The following is a 20,400-nucleotide window of genomic DNA, read 5'->3' on the forward strand; positions in this document are numbered from 1 at the left end:
CCACAGAGGGTACTGATGGACACTCTCGGGGTCCCCCACTCAGGGCACAATGGACTCTCAGGGTCCCCTAGGCATCCTGCCCACCAAGCTGTCAGGTCACTGAAATGGAGCAGGAGCCCAGGCCTCAAGTTTCCAGGCCAAGTGACCCCCATGAGTGCCTGAGAGGCTGGGCATGGAGGCTGGCTCCCAGCCTCTCACCTGAGCCTCCCCACACCCTTGCCTCCACGTCTGAGAATGCCCAGCACCCCAGCATGGCCTCAGGGAGGCAACGGTGCTGAGCGTGTGGGGCCGAGACGATGGCTCTGGGCCAGTCGGGTGCTGGACAGTGGCTGGCACGGGACCATGTGGAGAAAAGCCCAGTACTGTGAGCAGCTCCAGCTGCTGCTCCCGCCGCCCTGGCCTCTCGTGAGGCCCTGCCTGGGCCCATGTCCAAGTCCCAGCACTGCAGACGGCCGGTGAGTCTCACGGGGTGAGCACAGCACAGAGGCCGCTTTTACACGCAGACACCTGGGGCCACCTCCACAGGCTGCTGCCTCAGAGGGAGCATGGCCCACAGGGACCTCCTGGACTCAGCCTCGGGGCCCACCTGGGGGCTTCTGAGGGTGCGGTCAGACCAGAAGCTCGAGTCCTGAGAGCTGTCCTGAGAGCACAGCCAAAGCCCACTCGTGCCTCCAGCCTGGGGTCCATCCCACTGTTAGAGGGGCTGGGGGACAAAGGGACCGACCAGGTGTGGTGGGAAAGACAGCTCTCAGCTTCAACCTGGGTATGTTGTGGGGACACACATGGGGCCACAGTCAGACGAAGGCACCTGGTGGAGACGCGACAGGTCTGGGGTCAGACGCAGGTGCTGGACTTGCTGAGATGTGCACACTCAAAAGCAGCGTCTGGGGCCTGGGGCAGCGTGAACAGTTCAGGGGCTTCCCAGGAGCGGTTCTGGCTGACACAGCTCTGTGGAAATTGGACATGACCTGGGGGGCTGCTCACCTGTCGGGTGTGCACTAGAACCCCACACTGCGGGAGCCAGGCTTCCCCTTCCTGGGTGGTGACATCCAGCTCCCTGCTGGTGTGAAGGAGAGACCCCTCGTCAGAGTGGATTGCAGGGCCAGCACCAACGGTGGCTGGGTTCGTGGTCAGTGCCTCCTGGAGGGCCCGGCCTGGCCTCCAGGCCAGTAGTGGCTATAATAGGAGTGGCTATTATCCCCATCTGGTGGATAATAGCCACTGGGTGGACCAACTGGCCCAATGTCCTCCCGACTCCTCCCCTGCCTTCTCTTGCTGCCATTTCACAAGTGAGCCTGAGTTACTGAGTTGACAGGAAGCAGAAGAGACTCCTATGAGGCTCAGGCGCTGAGCGGGACCGGGAAGGAGGAGACGTGGAACGTTCCGGGCGCTTGTGGACCAGGAAGGAGGAGACGTGGAGCGTTCCAGGCGCTCGTGGACCGGGAAGGAGGTGACGTGGAGCGTTCCGGGCGCTCGTGGACCAGGAAGGAGGAGACGTGGAGCGTTCCGGGCGCTCGTGGACCGGGAAGAGGAGACGTGGAGCGTTCCGGGCGCTCGTGGACCGGGAAGGAGGAGACGTGGAGCGTTCCGGGCGCTCGTGGACCGGGAAGAGGAGACGTGGAGTGTTCCGGGCGCTCGTGGACCGGGAAGGAGGTGACGTGGAGCGTTCCGGGTGCTCGTGGACCGGGAAGGAGGAGACGTGGAGCGTTCTGGGCGCTCGTGGACCAGGAAGAGGAGACGTGGAGCGTTCCGGGTGTTCATGGACCCCAAGGAGGGAGAGTTGGAGCGTTTTGTGTGTTCGTGGACTCCAGGTCTGTTCCCCATGCGCTGTCGTCTGCTGCCCTGTTGCAGCCTGACAGTCACAAGTGTCCTTTGGGCCCAAGCCAGCCAGGCTGGAGTCAGGGCCCCCTAAGCCACACGTGCCTCTTGCTCTGGGTGGGGGCTGAGGGGCCTCTACCTGCACGGGGCTGTCAATGGTGCCTGGTTCCTCTGCCCAGATGCGGTTCTGGGCTTGCAGCCTCAGCTGCCTGATGGGCCAGCAACCCTGGTCGTTGCTGGAGGCTCTCGGGTCCACACAGGCCACATCCTGTATTCTGCAGGCTGGAAACACAGGGAGGCTGGCCCAGCCTCATGGGGAAGAACGGCCAGTGACATCATGGTTGGCTGATGCTGGCAGCTGTCTTCTAGTGGACATTATGGCTGAGAACCAGCCAGGGGTGCTTCAGAGTCGCTGCCACATGTAATTGCCCAGCGGCCCATGGAGAACCAATTGGGCACCTGCATTCACTGCCACGTGTAATCGCCCAGCACTTGAAGTGCTGGCAGTTCCTCCATCCACAAGTTAGATGGAGTCATCCAGGGGCGTGTACCAGCAGCAGCACTCTGGCTCCCGACCACCATATCAGCAGCCAAACCATCAGGGCTGAGATCAGTACAGATTCATCTGTTCTCACCACGCTGTGGGCACCTTGCAGGTCCACACTCCTAGCTGGGGGCCCAGGGAGACTCTGCTTCAAGGATCACCTGGTTGTGGGAGGAACCCAGCTGCCAGCTGCAGAGCTGAGGTTCTGTCTCCGTCCTGGCCTGTCGTCCCACCTGCCAAGCAGCAAGCAACCCTGCACCGCCATCTACCTCCATCTCTCACTCCACTCTCTGGCTCCCTGGACCCAGCCCAAGCTCCAGTGATGACCAGGTAACTCCTGCCCCAAGCAGCCATGCCAGGTGTTCTAACACAGTCGCTACGTGGCTCTGTGTCCCGTGCACAGGCCAGGGCTTCAGGGGGGCATCAGCACTGCTGGCTTCAGAGCCCCTCGCGATGACGCAGCTGCCGTGAGTGCAGGTCTGTGGTCAGTGCTGGGAACCACGTCTCCTGCCTCCAGCTGTGTGACTCAGGGAGGCAGGAGCCTCTCCCTCCTACTGTCTGTCCGCACACCCAGGGTCACCCATGTGCACCCACGCTGTGCACTCGCTGTGCTCTGTTAAGAACGCAGCGTCCTCTGCCCCTGATTTCCCAGGAGAGCTTCATGTTCATGGCGGTGTTTCCCTCAGGCACATGTGGCCACAAATCACGGGAATATTCAGGGCGGCAGTGAGGGGCACACGGAGACTGCACGCCAGGTCCTGAGGCTGCCTACAAAAAAGAGAATCTGAAATATCCACTAATTATTTACGATGACTGCAAATTTAAATAATATTTTTTATAGATTGGGTTAAAATATGAAAACTAATGACACCTATTTCTTTTTGCTTTTCTAATGTGGCCACTGGAAACCTTAGACTCACATCTGTGGTTCCCATTAGATTCCATCAGATGGTGCGTGTCTAGAAAGTGGCTGTAAAGTGCCGCACTTCCTGCTGGTTTTACTGGAATCGCGTCTGACCCGCAGGACTGAACATGTGGTCCGGGAACTGTCCACGCAGAGCTGCTGGGGAGTGGACTCAATGTTTCATTTTGTTTCTGATTTTTGAAAATTTAATATGGAAAGACTTTGAGATCATGCATGGTCTACAAATGACTTCTCTGTCCTTACTCAGGATGGGCGCCCACACACCAGAGTCCACCCACACAGGCCTATGAGAAGCATGCGTTACCTAAGCACGTGTGTCCACGAGCACGTATGTGAGCTTGCGTGAACATGGGCTTGTGTGTACCTGAGCACGCCTGCCGGCACCAGCAGGGGTATAAGCTGAGGCCTCACAAGCTCATTGCTGTGAAGCTGGAAGTGCCTCTGCGGAGGGTCAGGGCAGGGCCCCTGGCCTCATGCTGGTGTGTGGCAGCCACGGGTCCTGTGCCTATAGTCTGCGTCTGGCGCCCAGAGCTGCTGTCCATGGTGAGTGAGCTCTGCTGGAGGAAATGATGTAGAACCTCAAGGGGGTTGGGGATGGTGCTGCCAGCTGCCAGCTCCCTCAGTGGGAGGGCCTGGCCTACGCCCAGAGCTGCACTGCTGCCTTCACCCCAGGGCCTCCCGGAGAGGACGGAGCCACCAGCGGACGGCTTCTCCCTCACAACTCAGGCAGCATCTGCGCCCAGCGAGGAGGATGCACCTGTGCAGGAGCCTCAGTCATCCCCATTTCTAAGTGCTCCTCCACAGGCAGCCCTTAGGAGCCCTTGTGTGTCAGCCACCGCCATGGAGGGCCAGGCATGGACAGGAGACGATGGTGGGGACAGCCAAGGTGTCCCACGGGGACCTGTGAGGGGCTGTCCGCCCCACAACACGGGCTGACTCCTCCCTCCCCCCACATCCTGAAGTTCCCAATTCATTAAGCCCCTGGGATGCAACTGATTAGAGACCCATTTGGGTTAAATGAGATCCTGGTCTGGAAATGCGGATGCATCTGGATTATTAAAAGGCCCTCAGTCACTCACACATGAGTCTGAGTAAGTTTGGTCTGCTTGATTTTACTTCTTCCAGCCTGACTTCTGGATGGGGGTTTAGGGAGGAGCTTCTGGGGTTCAGGCAACCCCAGGGGAATGGGCCAAGGCTCTGTACTCCCCTCACCTGCTTGTTCCCACCTCTCAAAGTCTCCCTGAGCCCCAGGCTGGTGTGGACGCAGGGAAGTCCCCCTGGAGGGCCCTCTTTGCATGGAGAAGCCTGAGCCCTGAGCAGCCAAGGAGGTTGTGGAAGCAAGCAGCCACGGCTGGAGAAAGCATTTCTCCACCTGCTCCTGCCTGGACAGCGCCATTCCAATCCGAAGCTCGTCCACGAGACAGCACCCAACGCAGCCAGATGTGAAGCATTGCTCCATGAAGGCCAGAGGTGAGTACCTGGGGATTTCTCTCCAAAGAGACAGCAGCAGGTACAGACGCGGTGGGTGCTGACACACAGGCAAACACAATGCACACACCACACGCACCTTACTCACGCGCACATCCACCTAGGTGCTTGCCACATGCACACAGGTGCACATTTGTGTGGTCCCCGTGCCAGGCCCCCTCCCTGGGGCACTCCTGTCCATCTGTACTGGGGTTGTCCCTGGGAGCTGAGAAGGTCTGGCCTGTTTTCACTGGGATTCAGAGGCACTGTTGGCGGCAAAACTGTTTCAGCCCCACCCATTTTCTCCACAGAAATTCTTTATTAAGAGAACCATAGTTGAGAGCGTCAGGCAGAACCTGAAGAGACTGTGGACTTAGTGGTGGGAACGCCTGGTGCAGCTCACTCTGAGGCCTGAGGTGAGTCATTAGACTCTTCCCTTGGCTTCCCCTCTGTGGGCCGACAGTGTGGCCCGAGTGAGCTCCTCGGGTGAATGCCACGAACCCCACAGGAGGGGCTTCTCTGTGCTATTTAGCAGGTTTTTCATCACCTCTCAAGGGCCTGGAGTTGGGAGAGAGTGAGCAAAATGAAAAGGCACCTCTGACAGCAGCCGCCACTCCTGAGCCCTTCTCTCTGGGTACAGCCTGAGGACACGGAGGTTCAACATGCAGCCAGAAGCTCTCCACAGCCCAGCCTCGTGCCCCTGCACGGAGCTCAGCAGGGACCCCATCCTCTAGAGCAGACGCCAGCCCCACAGATGTGCCCTGGAGCCCCCCGGAACTCACAGGAACCACTTTTTTCTGCTTAACCCATTGTTTTAGGGTCCTGGGGCTGCCAGGTCCACGTCCCACAAACTGAGGGACTTAAAGCAAAAATTTCTCCTCACTGGCCTGGAGGCCAAAGTTCAAAACAGGGACAAGGTAGGCCATGGGCAGGGCGTGCTCCTTGGGTGCTCCTGGGCATGGGCAGGGCGTGCTCCCCGGATGCTCCTGGGTGTGGACAAGGCATGTCCCCCCCCCCCCTTGCTCCTGGATGTGGGCAGTGTATGCTTCCCAGGTGCTCCTGGGCATGGGCAGGGGGTGTTCCCCCCATGCTCCTGGGCATGGGCAGGGTGTGCTCCCCCAGTGCTCCTGGGCATGGGCAGGGTGTGCTACCTGGGTGCTCCTCCTGAGCATGGGCAGGGAGTGCTCCCTAGGAGCTCCTTCTGGGCATGGGCAGGGAGTGCTCCCTGGGTGCTCCTCCTGGGCATGGAGAGGGTATGTTCTCCGGGTGCCCCTGGGCATGGGCAGGGTGTGTAGCTCTGTCCAGGCAGTGGGGTTTGGAGGAGGGGGTCCTGGGCATGGAGAGACAGGTCCCCCCTTTGACGCTGGCCACCTCTTTGTCCCTGCCCTGCCCTGAGATGGCTGCATTTGGGTCCCCCAGAAGCAGGCCCAGAGCATTTGCCGTATCTGCTTTATTTGGGGCATTTAGGGAAGATGGGATGTTGGCAGCATTAACCAGGTGCCCTGCTGGCTCCTGGACTGGGCCTTGGCCCCCTGGGCTGTTCCCACCAAGTGCTCCTGGTGGCCCCTGCTCTGGCTGATCCCCAGACAGGTTCAGTGAGGGTGGTGGGAGGCACTGCCAGAGGCACCTTGTAAACAAGTGAACCTGCCTGGGGGCTGTGGGTTGTGGTGGGGGGGGTGGGTTTAGCATTTTCGAGCCACCTTCCCTGGTGGCCCAGACAAACTCAGATACCCAGGTCCCACCCAGCCAATAAGCCCCTGTGCCCCCCAGTCCCACCGTGCCCCCCAGTCCCACTGTGGCTTATGGAGAGTGTACCTGCAGCGCGCTGCATCTGAGGGCCCACTGGTGTCTAGGCAGCAATCAGGAATTCTTTCAGCACCTACATCAGTCCGCGCTGCGGGATCTGCCCCCAACAGCAGGGGTCTCCTCACAGCTGCTGGGAGGCATGACCCGAGGTACGCCCGGTTGAACATTCTGGAACTGAGAACAGCAGTGCAGCCTGAGAGGAAAAGCAGCTCAACCTCACCTCGCCTTGCCTAGCCCCAGCAGAAGCTGGGCAGGCACAGGCCCTGGGGGCCTCAGGGCAGGACTCCATCCTGGGCTGGGAAGAGCAACTCAGTTCCTGCCTCGAAACCCAAGGCCTCTGGTCCAGGGAACTCAGCAGGAAATGAAAGCCAAGGACGAAAGCAGGACCCCAAAGGGCTGGTTCCCAGGCCGGAGCCGCACCCCCTGCAGAAGCTTGAACAGCAAGTGACAGTCAGCAGCCAGGTAGGAAATTCGGGGGCTTTGCGCTTGGAGGGAAGCCCGCCCCATATGGAAATGCTTTCGAAGCTTGTGGTGGTGCACTGGGCCGCCAGACGGCTCCGTCAGGATGGTCATTAGCCCCATTTCTCAGGTAAGAAAACCAGGCTCAGATTCTCAGCAACTTGTGCACAGCAGCAGGCGGGTCACCTTCAGCAGCAGAACCAGCACAACCCCAGCAGGTCCAGGCCTGGAGGCACCCCTGCACCTTCCCCATAGGCTCCCACCCCACCCAACTTCGCACCATACACCCAGCAACCCGGCATCCCGCATTCTCCCCACCCCCACCCTGAATACCCTGTGCCCGACACAGCCCCCACCCCCCACAAACCCTGCACCATCCACCCAGCAACTCTGAGTCCCACACCCCATACCCAGCACCCCGCATCCCATACCCCCATGCCCACATCCCCACCCTCCTCTGCCACACTCCTGCACCGTGGACACCCTGGACTCTGGTCCTGATGCCTCCGGCCTGTGCCCTCTGCTTTGAGCCTGGCCTCGCAGCTCACCTCTCCCAGGGTGTCTGGTGGTGTTCAGGTTCCTGGTAGCAGCCCAACTTGCCAGGCTCCAATGCTCCCCCAGGACCCCCTGCATCCCCCCAGCATCCATGCAGGCCCAGCACCCCCACCCAACCCTTGATCACAGAGAAGGGAAAGGAGCCCTCAGAGTCCAAGATTCTTCAAAACTTCCAGAAGAAGGTCTGTATTTTTTAAATAACTCATTTCATCAAAAACACATGACAGTTAAGGGATGGGAAAGGAGTGCAGAGCCGTCAGACTGTTTTAAAGGCACAGCACATCTACCTCCCTCAAACACTGTAATGCAGCCACACAGAAGCTGGGAAGCACGTGTGCATCCTCACAGGGACTAGTTTAGAGTGGGTGGAAGCGCCAGGGCCTCAGGAGCCAGAGGTTAAGGCCTTCTCCTGCACAGACAGTGCAGGGGACATGCCATCCCTCCCAGGATGCTGAGGGGGGGACCTTGCAGTGCCCCTGGGAAGTGCTGGTGGGGTGGGCGGCAAGAGCCGCACTCAGGGTCCCGGGACGGGGCTGCAGGGCCCTTGGCATCCTTCACTGCTGGGACGGGGGCTCCCTGCCGCCCCGGAACCTGTAGGCTGTGACCAGTGCCTAATGCCAGGCTGTGGCAGTAGAGACCTAGGGTTGGTCAGTGGCCCCCTGCAGAGGCTGTGCCGTGTGGGTCAGGGGCCCGGCCAGGCCTGTACCAGCCAGCACTGCCCATCAGTGTGAACAAATGCCCATGGGAGAGGCTCTCATTCTCCTCACCTTCCAACGGGGAAACCAAGTGAGGCCGACTCAGCACCAAGCGTGGGTCTGGCCCTGGTGGTGGCAGATTTTCTTCACTGTGGTGCAGTCCTGCTTGGCTCTGTTGTGGCTGCTGCCCAAGGCTCAGTGGCATCCCCTGGTGCCACCACAGGGACAGCCTCTGTGTTTCCAGACTGTGCTGTGGGCCCGCGGGGCAAAGTGGCAGCTGAGTCAGGGGCTACAGAGGCCTGTGCGGGCTTCAGAGCTGGACCTGGGCCTCACTGCTCTCAGCCTGGAACATGGCAGCTCTGCCAGGGGCCCACAGGCCGACATTGCCCCAAAGGAGCTTCAGCGCCAGCCATGGGCAGATTGTGAGAAACTCAGGGAAATGTGTAGACTTTTCTGTGACTCAGTGGTGCAGTATCTTCTGAATTGCCAATGTCTCACCCACCTCTGGTCAGCGGACTCTGGAAACCCTGCGTTTCTGGTATTTGTAGAAAACCGACATGCTAAGCTGCAAAGCTGCCCCCTCCAGACGTGGCACCCCAGGGCTCGCCGTGCGGCAGGCCCCGGTACCAGCCCACTTTCCATCCGCTCCGCCTGGCGGGTCTGCCGGCCAGGCCAAGCGTGGCTGCAGAAAGAGCTAGACCGAGGCTTGCATTTTGCTTTCTGGTCCAAGGGTTATACTCTCTGGTGAAAGTTTTTCTTTCTCCTTTTTTGGACAGTGAAGCTGCAGTGATGGGCCAGTTGGCACCAAGGTGGAAAGACAGGTATTCCTCACTTTGTGGCACCAATGTGGTTCTGGCAAAGTCACCTCTTTTCCAGTAAAACGGGTAGTCTTTCACCACGGCCTTCCATTTTAGGACCAGAGGTTTGTCCCCAGGGAAGCAACCCCACTTACCACGAGCTCTGCCATCTGGGGAAACGGCCTTGCCGCTAGAGACACAGAAGCCAGACACATGGGCCATGCGGGCAGCACCCCCTGGCACAGGCCCCGCCCCGCTATGAATCTCGGTGACCGCCCGTGTCCCACTCTGCCTGGCCCGCACCTCCCTCACCACCACGCTCAGTCCCTCAGAGCAAAGTGCCCACCCCGCAGCATGCCCGAAACCCAGGGCCGCCTCTGCGCTAATTCAGAGCAGAGCGCGTCTCTCCTGCATCCAATCTTCCACACAGGCGGCTTTGAGAGGCTCAGGACAGTGTGTGGCGGGGAGGTGAGAGGAGGACTGGGGCCGGGATGAGGGGCCCGGCCTCACCACGCCGCAGGCTCTACTCCTCACAGAACAGCCGCCCCCAGGCCTGCGCAGGGGGAGGCCCCTCGGCCACCCCGTCCCGACTTCTATGCTGTCATCTCCAGAGCTGCCTGCAGCCTCCCTCTTCACGTTTTGTGTAAACTCTGGCCCTGCCAGCTGAAAGCGAGTTCTGTTTTCTGGCAGTCCTTGGCTTTTGGACTCCGACTTGAAATTAGTTCAAGGCGACCCAGGCACACAGCGCACCGGGAAGCCACGTGGGAGCCCTGCAGGTGGGGGTGCAGCCAGACTGAAATTCATCACCGCAGCCTGGGCCTCGTCAGGCCTTTATGACAGAGTGTGAAGGGAGTTGCTCTTACTCACCGATCTGCTTGGCACGGCCGGGTGGATGAGGAAGCACATCAAAGGTCAGACAGTAGGAGTTTGTCTAGACGTTCTATTTTGGACTCCACACGCACCCGAGGCATTTCTGCAGTAGAAATGGTATTTGTAGAAAACCGACATGCTAAGCCGCAAAGCTGCCCCTCCAGACGCAGCACAACAGACGCAGCCTTTACAACACGGCTTTTCCGGCAATATCGAGAAACCCCCGTCTCTCCCAGCGTCAGGTGGGGCCCACTCTGAAAACCCTCGCACCCCATCGCTGTGTTTGCCGTGGCGTCTCCACCTCCATTTAGAACAAGGAAGCCCGACGGGGAGGCCCCTGGGAGGGACCGGCCGGCTGCCTGGGCGGAGGCCAGACCCTGGGAGCTTGTCCAAGGCTCACAGCAAATGCGCCAAGAAATGGAAGTGGCTCATTTTTCCTCCAGGCCTGAGGGGAGGGTTTGGATTTTACAGCCGCTCTGCAGTCATTTCTCAGGTTTGAAGCAGACCTTTCTGAGTTAGGGAGGAGAACACAAAAGTCTCACATGGGCCCTCAATCCCACAGGCACTGGGGGAGATGGGGAAGAGTGGGGAGATGTGGGAGGAGGTGGCCGCCTCGTAGGGGATGCCTGGCATGCCCAGGACGGTGGGTCTGTCCCAGGGAACACGTGGCCGTGTCTGAAGGCCTCTATGGCTGGCACAGTCACAAGGCGGGTGCCCCTGGCGTCAAGGGGTGGGGCGTGGGGATGTCGCTCAGCACCTAGCAGTTCCCAGGGCAGCCCCACCTCAGATGCATCTCTTCCAAAATGTGCACGGTGCTGCGGGCAACAACACCCGTTCCAGAGAATAAACCCCTGCCATGAGGGAGGAAAGTCATTGGCCAAGCAAGAGGCCCTGAGGGCGGGCCTGGCCCTGTGCATTTTCGAATCACTGTTGTAATGGCTGCCAGTGGCCCCTGCTCGCCTCTTCCACCGGGACATCCCCGGAATTGGGCTGCCCTGGACCTCTGCGTGGTGCCACTGGAGCCTTGGGGTCCCTGCTTGGGAGTGAGCAGATCTCGCAGATCTGCTGGGCCTGCCATGCCATGCAAACACCTGGCAGGGGTGTGTGGCCATGCCACGCATAGCCAACACCCACACCACACTCTGTTCACGTGCACAGAGTGGCGTTAGAACCAGTGCATATGTGGGGTGTCCGCCACGCAGGAGGGTGGAGGCTGAACACGGGGTGGGGGGGTGTCCGCCACGCAGGGGGGTGGAGGCTGAACAGGGGGTATGGGGGCGTCTGCCACACAGGAGGGTGGAGGCCTGAATGTTTCCATTCCCACACTCCTCCAGCAGTTTCCGTCACTGTCCTTCCTCGGGGCCCTGGCCAGATCTGGATGCAGCCAACAGACGCATCTTTTCTCAGGGAGCTGCCACCATCTCCACAAAGGGCAGAGCTGCGCTCTTTCCCCTCGCAGACTGCTGCAGACCCCTCTGGGCCATAGCCATGAGAAAATGAAGGTCCATATTACTTTGCAAAGGCAGCCTCGGGCCACTGCGGCCTCACCACCGACCTGGGCACAAGCACACATTGTGGCCCAGGAGGACAGGCCTGCCGCAGCTTCCTGGAACCTTTTGACCCCACAAGCCTGGGTTCTCAGGCTGTGGGATTTTGGGTGATTCTCTTCAGTCGTTTCTGAATGAGGTAAGCAGGGCACACACTGCTCAAGGCCCACCCAAGGTCCTGAACAGGCCCGGCACCCTTTGGCAGGTGGGACTTTGCCCTGGCAGTTCTCTCTGATGCCCAGCCCCACGCATCTCGGGAGCTCCACAGAAGCAACCTGGGGCCAGGCTCCAAGTACAGGCAGCTTCTGTGGGAACTGATCCCGTAAACAACAGACTGTGGAGGTGAGACAAAGTGAAAGTTGGCAGGGCTGCAGCCAGAGAGGAGGAAGGCTGCCCTGCTGCTGTCAGCCCCGGGAAGGCTGAAGGTGCCACTGCCCATACCAAGCAGAGGCCTGCTGCAGTGGGCGGGGCTCCTGTATGCCCAGCCTGCGTGTGGGAAGAGCGGCCGCTGTGGCCAGACCCAGCAGTTGGACTCCGGCCGGGGTCCTGGACCCGGGAGGCTCAGGGCAGGGGTTGGTGAGCCCACCCCGGCTTCTCCACCCCAGCATTTTGTAAAGGCCACGCATGTCTTGCTGAGAATCACGGAGCCATATTTAGAGTGAATTGATATATTTGATCGATGTAGCGAAGGGACATGCTGACATCATTTTTGAGCAAGCTAAGAAAGGCTGGGAGCACTCAGCACAGAGGAGGGCCCACAGCAGCAGAAAGACTCCACTGAGACATGGGGATGGCTGAGGAGGACCCTGCCCCAGGAGCTCTCAGAGCGGACACTGGACATTGAACCTCCCTGGCCTCAGAGCCCACCGCCCCTGGCATGGAGAGGTGGGATCAGGGGCATGGACTGGCAACCTGGCCATCTTGGGACCCCATTTCACACCACAGAGTGACAAAGACATGAGGCCTGCCCAGGAAACTTCCAGGACACGCCCACGAGCAGGCCCATCCTGTGCACAGATGTGTGTATGAGGCTGTTGCTGAGAACCACGGGTGATCCTGCAATTCCAGAATGGCTTTGACCTGTCTCCCACATGGGCCTTTTGCAAAGGGAAAGTCTGTAGCAAATGTACCATATTCAAAGATAACAAAAATGATCTATACACAGTTACCACCAAAAACAAGGAAAAACAAATGGCAAACAGCTCACACCATCAGAAAATTACCCCAGAATAGAAGAAAACGGAAATGGGGGCCGTGCGAGCACAGGACAGAGACGGCCATCCCGTCATCTCTCTTAAACAAGAGCTCAGGGAAGACCCAGTGAGGTGTCAAAGGAAATAGAAAAATTAGCGAGCAGAATTGAGGAAAGATATGGCCACTTCTGAGAACACAGAATCAGTGCACGGAACGGGATCCCCTGAGAACACAAGATCAGCACACGGCACGAGATCCTCTGAACATAGGATCAGCGCACAGAACAGGCTCTGTTGAGAACACGGGATCAGTGCACGGAATGGAATCCTCTGAACATGGAATCAGCGCATGGAACAGGCTCCTCTGAGAACACAGGATCAGCACATGGAACAGGATCCGTGCACGGAATGGGCTCTCCTGAGAACACAGGATCAGTGCATGGAACGGGCTCCCCTGAGAACACAAGATCAGCACAGGGAACGGAATCTTCTGAACACAGAATCAGCACACAGAATGGGATCCTCTGAACATGGAATCAGCTCACGGAATGGGATCCTCTGAACATGGAATCAGCTCACGGAATGGGATCCTCTGAACATGGAATCAGCTCACGGAACAGGCTCCCCTGAGAACACGGGATCAGTGCACAGAACAGGCTCCCCTGAGAACACGGGATCAGTGCATGGAACAGGCTCCCCGGAGAACACGGGATCAGCGCACGGAATGGGCTCCCCTGAGAACACGGGATCAGCACACGGAACGGGCTTTCCTGTCCACTTAGTGCTGGAGGAGCTCCTGGCCAGCCCGGTGCTGCAGGAGAGGCTTGGGTTCCATCAGAGGACGATGCCATGGGTCGCCCGCCTCTGTTGCCAGTCCCAACTCGGACAGGCCGGCCTTGGTCTCCCTCCTCTGGAGCCCCAGCTCAGTGCTGTTTCTGAGCTGCTTGTTGCCCCAGGCCTGGGATTTTGACATGTCTGCCCCCCTCCTGCCGCCTTTCCAAGCTCTTCATCGTCTGCCCCTTCCTTCAGGATTTTTGGGGAGGAGCTGGGAGAGGCGGGCTCAGGACACATCAGGATGAAAAGTTGGGCCTGCATTTTCAGAACCACTTTAATCCTGTTTGGAACGGTGGGTACAAATAGATCCCTCATGGTCACTCCGAGAGTGCTCTACTTGGCTCTGACAGTGGGGAGGTCACTGGCTGCAGACCATGTGGGCTCTCAGGTCCACACAGAGCAGCCTTGGCAGATCCTTGCCCCCTCAGCTCCCTGCAGCCTGGCACCTTCACTCTGATCCCCAGCTGTCTGCCCCACATGGTCCCAAGATAAATGTCCTGCCCTCCATCCCGCTTCAGCCCTCCCTCGCCAAGGACCTGGACTGCCACGACCCTGAAAAATCTATTGACAGACACTCAGGAAAGTGAGGAAAACAGGACTATTAAAGTTTACCGCTTGGCGGAGTTCAGGGTGCTGGCGGGGGCCGCCCTAGGACAGCAATTGCTTTGCACTTACTTCCTGCTTTGCGTCTCCTTGTAAAAGCCGCAGGCAGACAGCTGGTCCCAGGGCAGAGGGGAGGCCGTGCTGGCCGCCCCGTCCCCGCTGCCATGTCTCGCTCTCCATCACGCCCGAGACCCTCTGTGAACTGCGCTTCGGCTTCCCTGCACTTCCCAGGGAGTGGTGGAGCCTGGAGCAGTCTGTGGGTCCCCTCTTCCTCCCTGGGTCCTGGCATCAAGATCCTGGAACTCCCACCCCCGTGATGGGTTCCCCGGCCTTGCAGCCTTTCTGGGGCCCCACAGGGGAGGGAGGTGAAGGTAGCTCTGTGGGCAGATGGAACCTGCACGGCTCTGCCACTCCAAAGTGTGCGACCTCCAGCAACATCAGCCTCCCCTGCCTCAGCTTCCTGAACTCCGAAGGGAGAGTGCGTGACAAGATGATGCCTTGGCAGGGACCTCAGGGCACAGTGAGCGCAGACCCTGGGCCTCTCTAGCCATGCACCGCCCAGGGGAGTGAAAGTTCAGGATTCCGTGCGCACCTGAGGACCCAGGCAGTGGGAGCAGAACTGCAGGCCAGGACATTACATCCACCCTGCTGGGGGATGGCGAGGAGCACAGGCCCCCAGGCCCTGGCCCCCACCTCCAGACACCACCCTCACCCATGCGGGAGCAGGACTTGAATGCACCTGTCTCAGCTCCTTGCACACTGCCCTTCCCAAACCCACACAGGCCCATCCCTTGCCCTGAGAAACCTGTGGGGGTGCTGGCAGGAGCTACCCAAGTGCTAACCCATGCGAGTCTCAGAGTGGTGCAGGGTCCGCCCACGGGGCTTGCCCTCACGCTAGCCTCCGTGATTACTGTCGTGCTGCCATGAGCTGCTGTGTTTGGGAGGGCAAGCCATGCTGTGGGAGGGGCCAAGGAGGAGCTGGTGCGCATGCCTGGCCATGCCCTCCGGCTGGCCTCAGTTCCACACGAGAGCCTTGCTGAGAAGACCCTCGGGGATGACCCATCCACATCCCCCACACTGCAGCTCCCCTCGTTCCGTGTGGTGGGTCCCCCTTTGCTGTTGGACTTAGAGCTCCTGCAGACAGGAACCAGGTGACATCCCCTCTGTCCTCCAAAAGCAGTTATGGGACAACTTGGGGTCAAAGTGAATGAAGGAGTGACAAGCTGGGCACGCACACTCCTCGGGGGCAGAGGAGCAGAGACGCATGCTTCACCTGACTTCTTGGACGTCACACATGCAGGAAGAGAACGAATGAAACATTTAAAGTGTTGAGAAAAGAAAAAATACAGCCAACCTAGAATTCTGTTCCCTATGAAATTAACCTTTAAATTGAAAGAGAAAAAAGACTTTCTCAGAAAAACAAAACTTGGGGGAATGAGTTGTCAGTAAACCTGCTCCGGGAGAGGTTCTAAAGGAAGCTCTTCAGAGAGAAAGAATAATGCTCAGAGCCAAAGACAGAGTGTTAGAGAAGGAAAAGGCAAAGGGAGAAAAGAACACTTTTCCAGTTCTCCACCAACCTCAGAGACACGCGTGTCCAAAGTCATAATGGCAACAATGCATTCGATCATGTGTGCCTACATATGTTAAGCATGTATGCTTACCTATGTTACATAAACATGCGCAGCTAGGTGTGCTCACATGTTATACATGTGCACGCCCAGGTGTGTTTATATGTAAGTGAAACCAATCGCGGCAATGACACAAAGCATAGAAGGGAAACAGCTAAGTGACTGCTGGTATAAGGCGTCACACTACTCATGAAGTGTTATAGTATTTGAAAATGGGCCTGGATTAGCTGTATGTTATAAAATTTAGGATAACCACTAAAAAACTTTTTTTTAAAAAAAAAAAACTATAACTGACATGCTAAGAAAGGAGAGAAAATAGAATCATAGGAAATACTCAGTTAAAACCACAAAGGACAGAAAAAGAGCAGAAGACAAAAGAAGGAACAGAGAACATGGGCAACAAATAGAAAACGGTACCAGACATGGTAGCTATTAATCCAACTGAATCCACAATCATCTTGAATGTGAAAAATGAAGATGTACCAATTAAAAGACAGACTGTCTGGGAAACAAGACCCAATTATGTATCGACTACAAGAAACACACTTGAAACATAGGAACATGCAGATGAAAAGTAACTGGATGGAGACATTTATACCTTGCTCATAATAAGAAGCGGGAGTCACTACGTTAGTTTCAGACAGCACACTTAAGAGTGAGGAGAGGGTCAGTGATGAGGCAGGGCATTCCATAATGATGAAAGAGTCAATTCTCCAAACAGACATAACAGTTCTTACAGCAGGTGTGGCTGCCAACAGAGCATGAATCTACATAAGGACAGAAATGCCAGGAGGAATAGATGAATCTACGATTATAGTTAGAAACTTCAATATTTCTCTACCAGAAATGGATAGGTCCAGTAGGCAAAAAAAAAAAAAAAAAAGAAATCAGTAATGATATAGTCAAACGCAATAACACCATCAACCAACAGAACATAATTGACAGCTCTAGACTCTGCCTCATCCCACAGCAGAACATTCTTCAGCCCACCTGCAACATTCACCACGATTGACTACGTTCTTGTGAATTAGTCCATTTCACACGGCTATAAATGAACTACCAGGGATTGGGTAATCTGTAAAGAAAAGAGGTTTAACTGACACAGTTCTACATGGCTGGGGGGGGGGGCTCAGGAAACATAAAACCATGGTGGAAGGCAAAGGGGAAGCAAGGTATGTCTTACATGGTAGCGGGGGAGAGAGAAAGAGTGAAGGAGGAAGTGCCACCACTTTAAAACCATCAGATCTTGTGAGAACTCACTACCATGAAAACAGCATGGGGAAAATCACCCCCATGATCCAATCACCTCCCTCCAGGTCCTTCCCTGGGTGAGAGCAGACATTGCCTGATTTCTGTTTTATATGGTTTGGCTCTGTGTCCCCACCCAAATCTCATCTCAATTGTGAAGATTACAAATTTCAGATGAGATTTGGATGGGGACACAGAGGCAAACCATATCAAGTAGAAATCAGGCAATGTCTGCTCTCAGACCACAATGGAGTTAAACTAAAATCCAGTAACAGGAGGAAGATCCAAGATGGCCGATTAGGAACAGCTCAGGATTACAGCTCCCAGTGAAAGTGCAGAGGGTGAGTGGATGCCGCATTTCCAGATGGATTTTTATTGCCCATAGACCAGGAGATTCCCAGGTGGAGGAGCCCCACGGGTCACCAGCATGGCTGTTCTGGCCAGCGCGGCTGCTTTGCCAGTGCCCCAGTGCAGCGGCTCTCTGTACAAAATACACTGGTCCAGGTGCCCTTTTAGCTGGTGATTGGAGCCCCGGGAAGGCAGAGTCACCCATTCATCTGATTAAAAAGGGGACTGAAACAGGGAGCCAGGCCAGGAGATTCCTGGGCAAAAAAAAGCGCCACGAATCTCAGTGCCACTGTTTTAGCCAGCACAGCGAGTTGCCACATGGGAAATCACACAGATCCTGGTGACTTTTCAATAGGTGACTGGAATACCTGGGAGGGAGTCAACCATTCAACTAAAAAAAAAAAAAGGCTCTGAGTCAGGGAGCCAGGTGATCAGGTGCAGCTGGTCCCACTCCCACAAAAATAAACAGCAATTGGAAACGCTCTGGGTTGAGAGTTTCACAGCAAGCACAGCTGAACCCTGGATGGTCCAGCTCTGTGGGGGAGGGGTGCCCGCCATTACTGAGGCACTCCACCACTACAGAGGTAGTCCGCCATTGCTGAGGCAGCCCACCGTTGCAGAGGCAACCTGCCAGTACAGAGAGAGTCTGCCATTACAAAGGTGGGCCACCATTGCCGAGGCAGTTCTAACTAGACCCACATAAACAGGACTGCAGGGAAGATCACACAGCAGCTGGGCAGAGCCAACAGTAGCTCAGCAAAGCCTCTGCAGGCAGACAGTGACTAGGCTGCCTCCTTGCTGGGCAGGGAAGCCCTGAAAAAAAGGTAGCAGAACAATGGAAACTCATAAAGCCCTAAATCCCTGAGACAGAGCACCTGGGGAAAAAAAGGGGTTTTATGAGTTCTGCTGCAGCAGACCTAAACGTACCTGCCCAGCAGCTCTGAATGAACAACGGAGCTCACAGCTCAGCACTTGAGCTCCTATAAAGGACAGACTGTCGCCTCAAGCAGCTCCCTGACCCCCATATATCCAAAGAGTCACCTCATAAAGGAGAGATCAGACTGACACTTGGTGGGTATCCCTCTGGGACAAAGATAGCAGAAGAAACTGGTAGCAACCCTCACTATTCTGCAGCTGCTGCAGGTGATCCCCAGGCAAGCAGGGCCTGGAGTGGACCTCAGCAGTCCTACAGCAGAGGGGCCAGACTGTTAGAAGGAAAACTAAGAAACACAAATAACTTCATCGTCAACAAACTGGACGTCCACTCAGAGACCCAATCTGAAAGTCAGCAACTACAAAGATGACAGGTGGATAAATCCACAAAGATGGGAAGAAACTGGTGCAAAAAGGATGAAAACACCTGAAACCAGAACACCTCTCCTTCTACAAGGGATCACAACTCCTCACCAGCAAGAGAACAAGGTTGGAGGGAGAATGAGTGTGATGAAATGACAGAATCAGACTTCAGAAGGTGGGTAGTAAGAAACTTCTGTGAGCTAGAAGAACATGTTCTAACCCAATGCAAAGAAACTAAGAACCTTGAAAAAAGATTTGACGAAATGCTAACAAGAATGGACAACTTAAAGAGGAAAATAAGTGAATTGGTGGAGCTGAAAAACAACACAAGAACTTCGCGAAGCATGCACAAGATTCAACAGCTGAATTGACCAAGCAGAAGAAAGGATATCAAAGGTCAAAGATCAACTCAATGAAATAAAACGGAAAGGCAAGATTAGAGAAAAAAGGCTAAAAAGGAATTAACAAAGTCTCCAAGAAATGTGGGACTATGTGAAAAGACCCAATCTATGTTTGATAGGTGTACCTGAATGTGACAAAGAGAATGAATCCAAGCTGGACAATGGTCTTCAGGATATCATCCAGGAAAACTTCCCCAACCTAGCAAGGCAGGCCAATATTCAAGTCCAGGAAATACAGAGAACACGACAAAGATATTCCTCAAGAAGAGCAACCCCAAGGCACATAATCATCAGATTCACCAGGGTGGAAATGAAGGAGAAAATGCTAAGGGCAGCCAGAGAGAAAGATCGGGTTATCCACAAAGGGAAGCCCATCAGACTCACAGCAGATCTCTCAGCAGAAACCCTACAAGCCAGAAGAGAGTGAGGGCCAATATTGAACATCCTTAAAGAAAAGAACTTTCAACCCAGAATCTCCTATCCAGCCAAACTAAGCTTCATAAGTGAAGGAAAAATAAAATCCTTTGTGAACAAGCAAGTACTCAGAGATTTCATCACCACCAGGCCTGCTTTACAAGAGCTCCTGAAAGAGGCTCTACACATAGAAAGGAACAACCAGTACCAGCCACTCCAAAAACATACCAAATGTTAAAGAGCATGAACACAATGAAGAATCTGCATCAACTAATGGGCAAAACAGCCAGATAGCATCAAAATGGCAGTGTCAAATTCATATATAACAATATTAACCCTAAATGTAAATGGACTAAATGCCCCAATCAAAAGACACAGACTGGCATATTGGATAAAAAGCCAAAACCCATCGGTGTGCTGTATCCAGGAAACCCATCTCACATGCAAGGATACACGAAGGCTCAAAATAAAGGGATGGAGGAAGATTTACCAAGCAAATGGAGAGCAAAAAAAAAGCAGGAGTTGCAATTCTCATCTCTGATAAAATAGACTTTAAAGCAACAATGATCAAAAGAGACAAAGAAGGACATTACATAATGATAAAAGGATCAATGCAACAAGAAGAACTAATGATCCTAAATATATACGCACCCAATTCAGGAGCACCCAGATACATAAGGCAAGTTCTTAATGACTTATAAAGAGACTTAGACTTCCACACAATAATAATGGGAGACTTTAACACCCCATTGTCAATATTAGACAGATCAACCAGACAGAAAATTAACAAAGATATCCAGGACTTGAACTCAGACCTGGAACAAGAAAACCCAATAGACGTTTACAGAACTCTCCACCCCAAATCCATAGAATATACATTCTTCTCAGCACCACATCATACCTACTCCAAAATTGACCACATAATTGGAAGTGAATTACTCCTCAGCAAATG

General features: G+C 55.6%; 1 long non-coding RNA gene across 1 annotated transcript; it reads right to left on the bottom strand.

The window, feature by feature from the left end:
- Positions 1-5,053: 5,053 nt before the first annotated feature.
- Positions 5,054-10,150, bottom strand: LOC116561826. The gene is made up of 2 exons (XR_004273625.1): positions 9,934-10,150; positions 5,054-5,312 (listed from the first exon to the last, which is right to left on the bottom strand). It is a non-coding gene; the product is annotated as an uncharacterized LOC116561826 (long non-coding RNA).
- Between the last annotated feature and the right edge of the window lie 10,250 nt (positions 10,151-20,400).

Source organism: Sapajus apella, unplaced genomic scaffold, assembly GCF_009761245.1.
Source record: "Sapajus apella isolate SASKATOON/1434 unplaced genomic scaffold, GSC_monkey_1.0 scaffold30, whole genome shotgun sequence".
Lineage (NCBI taxonomy): Eukaryota > Metazoa > Chordata > Mammalia > Primates > Cebidae > Sapajus > Sapajus apella.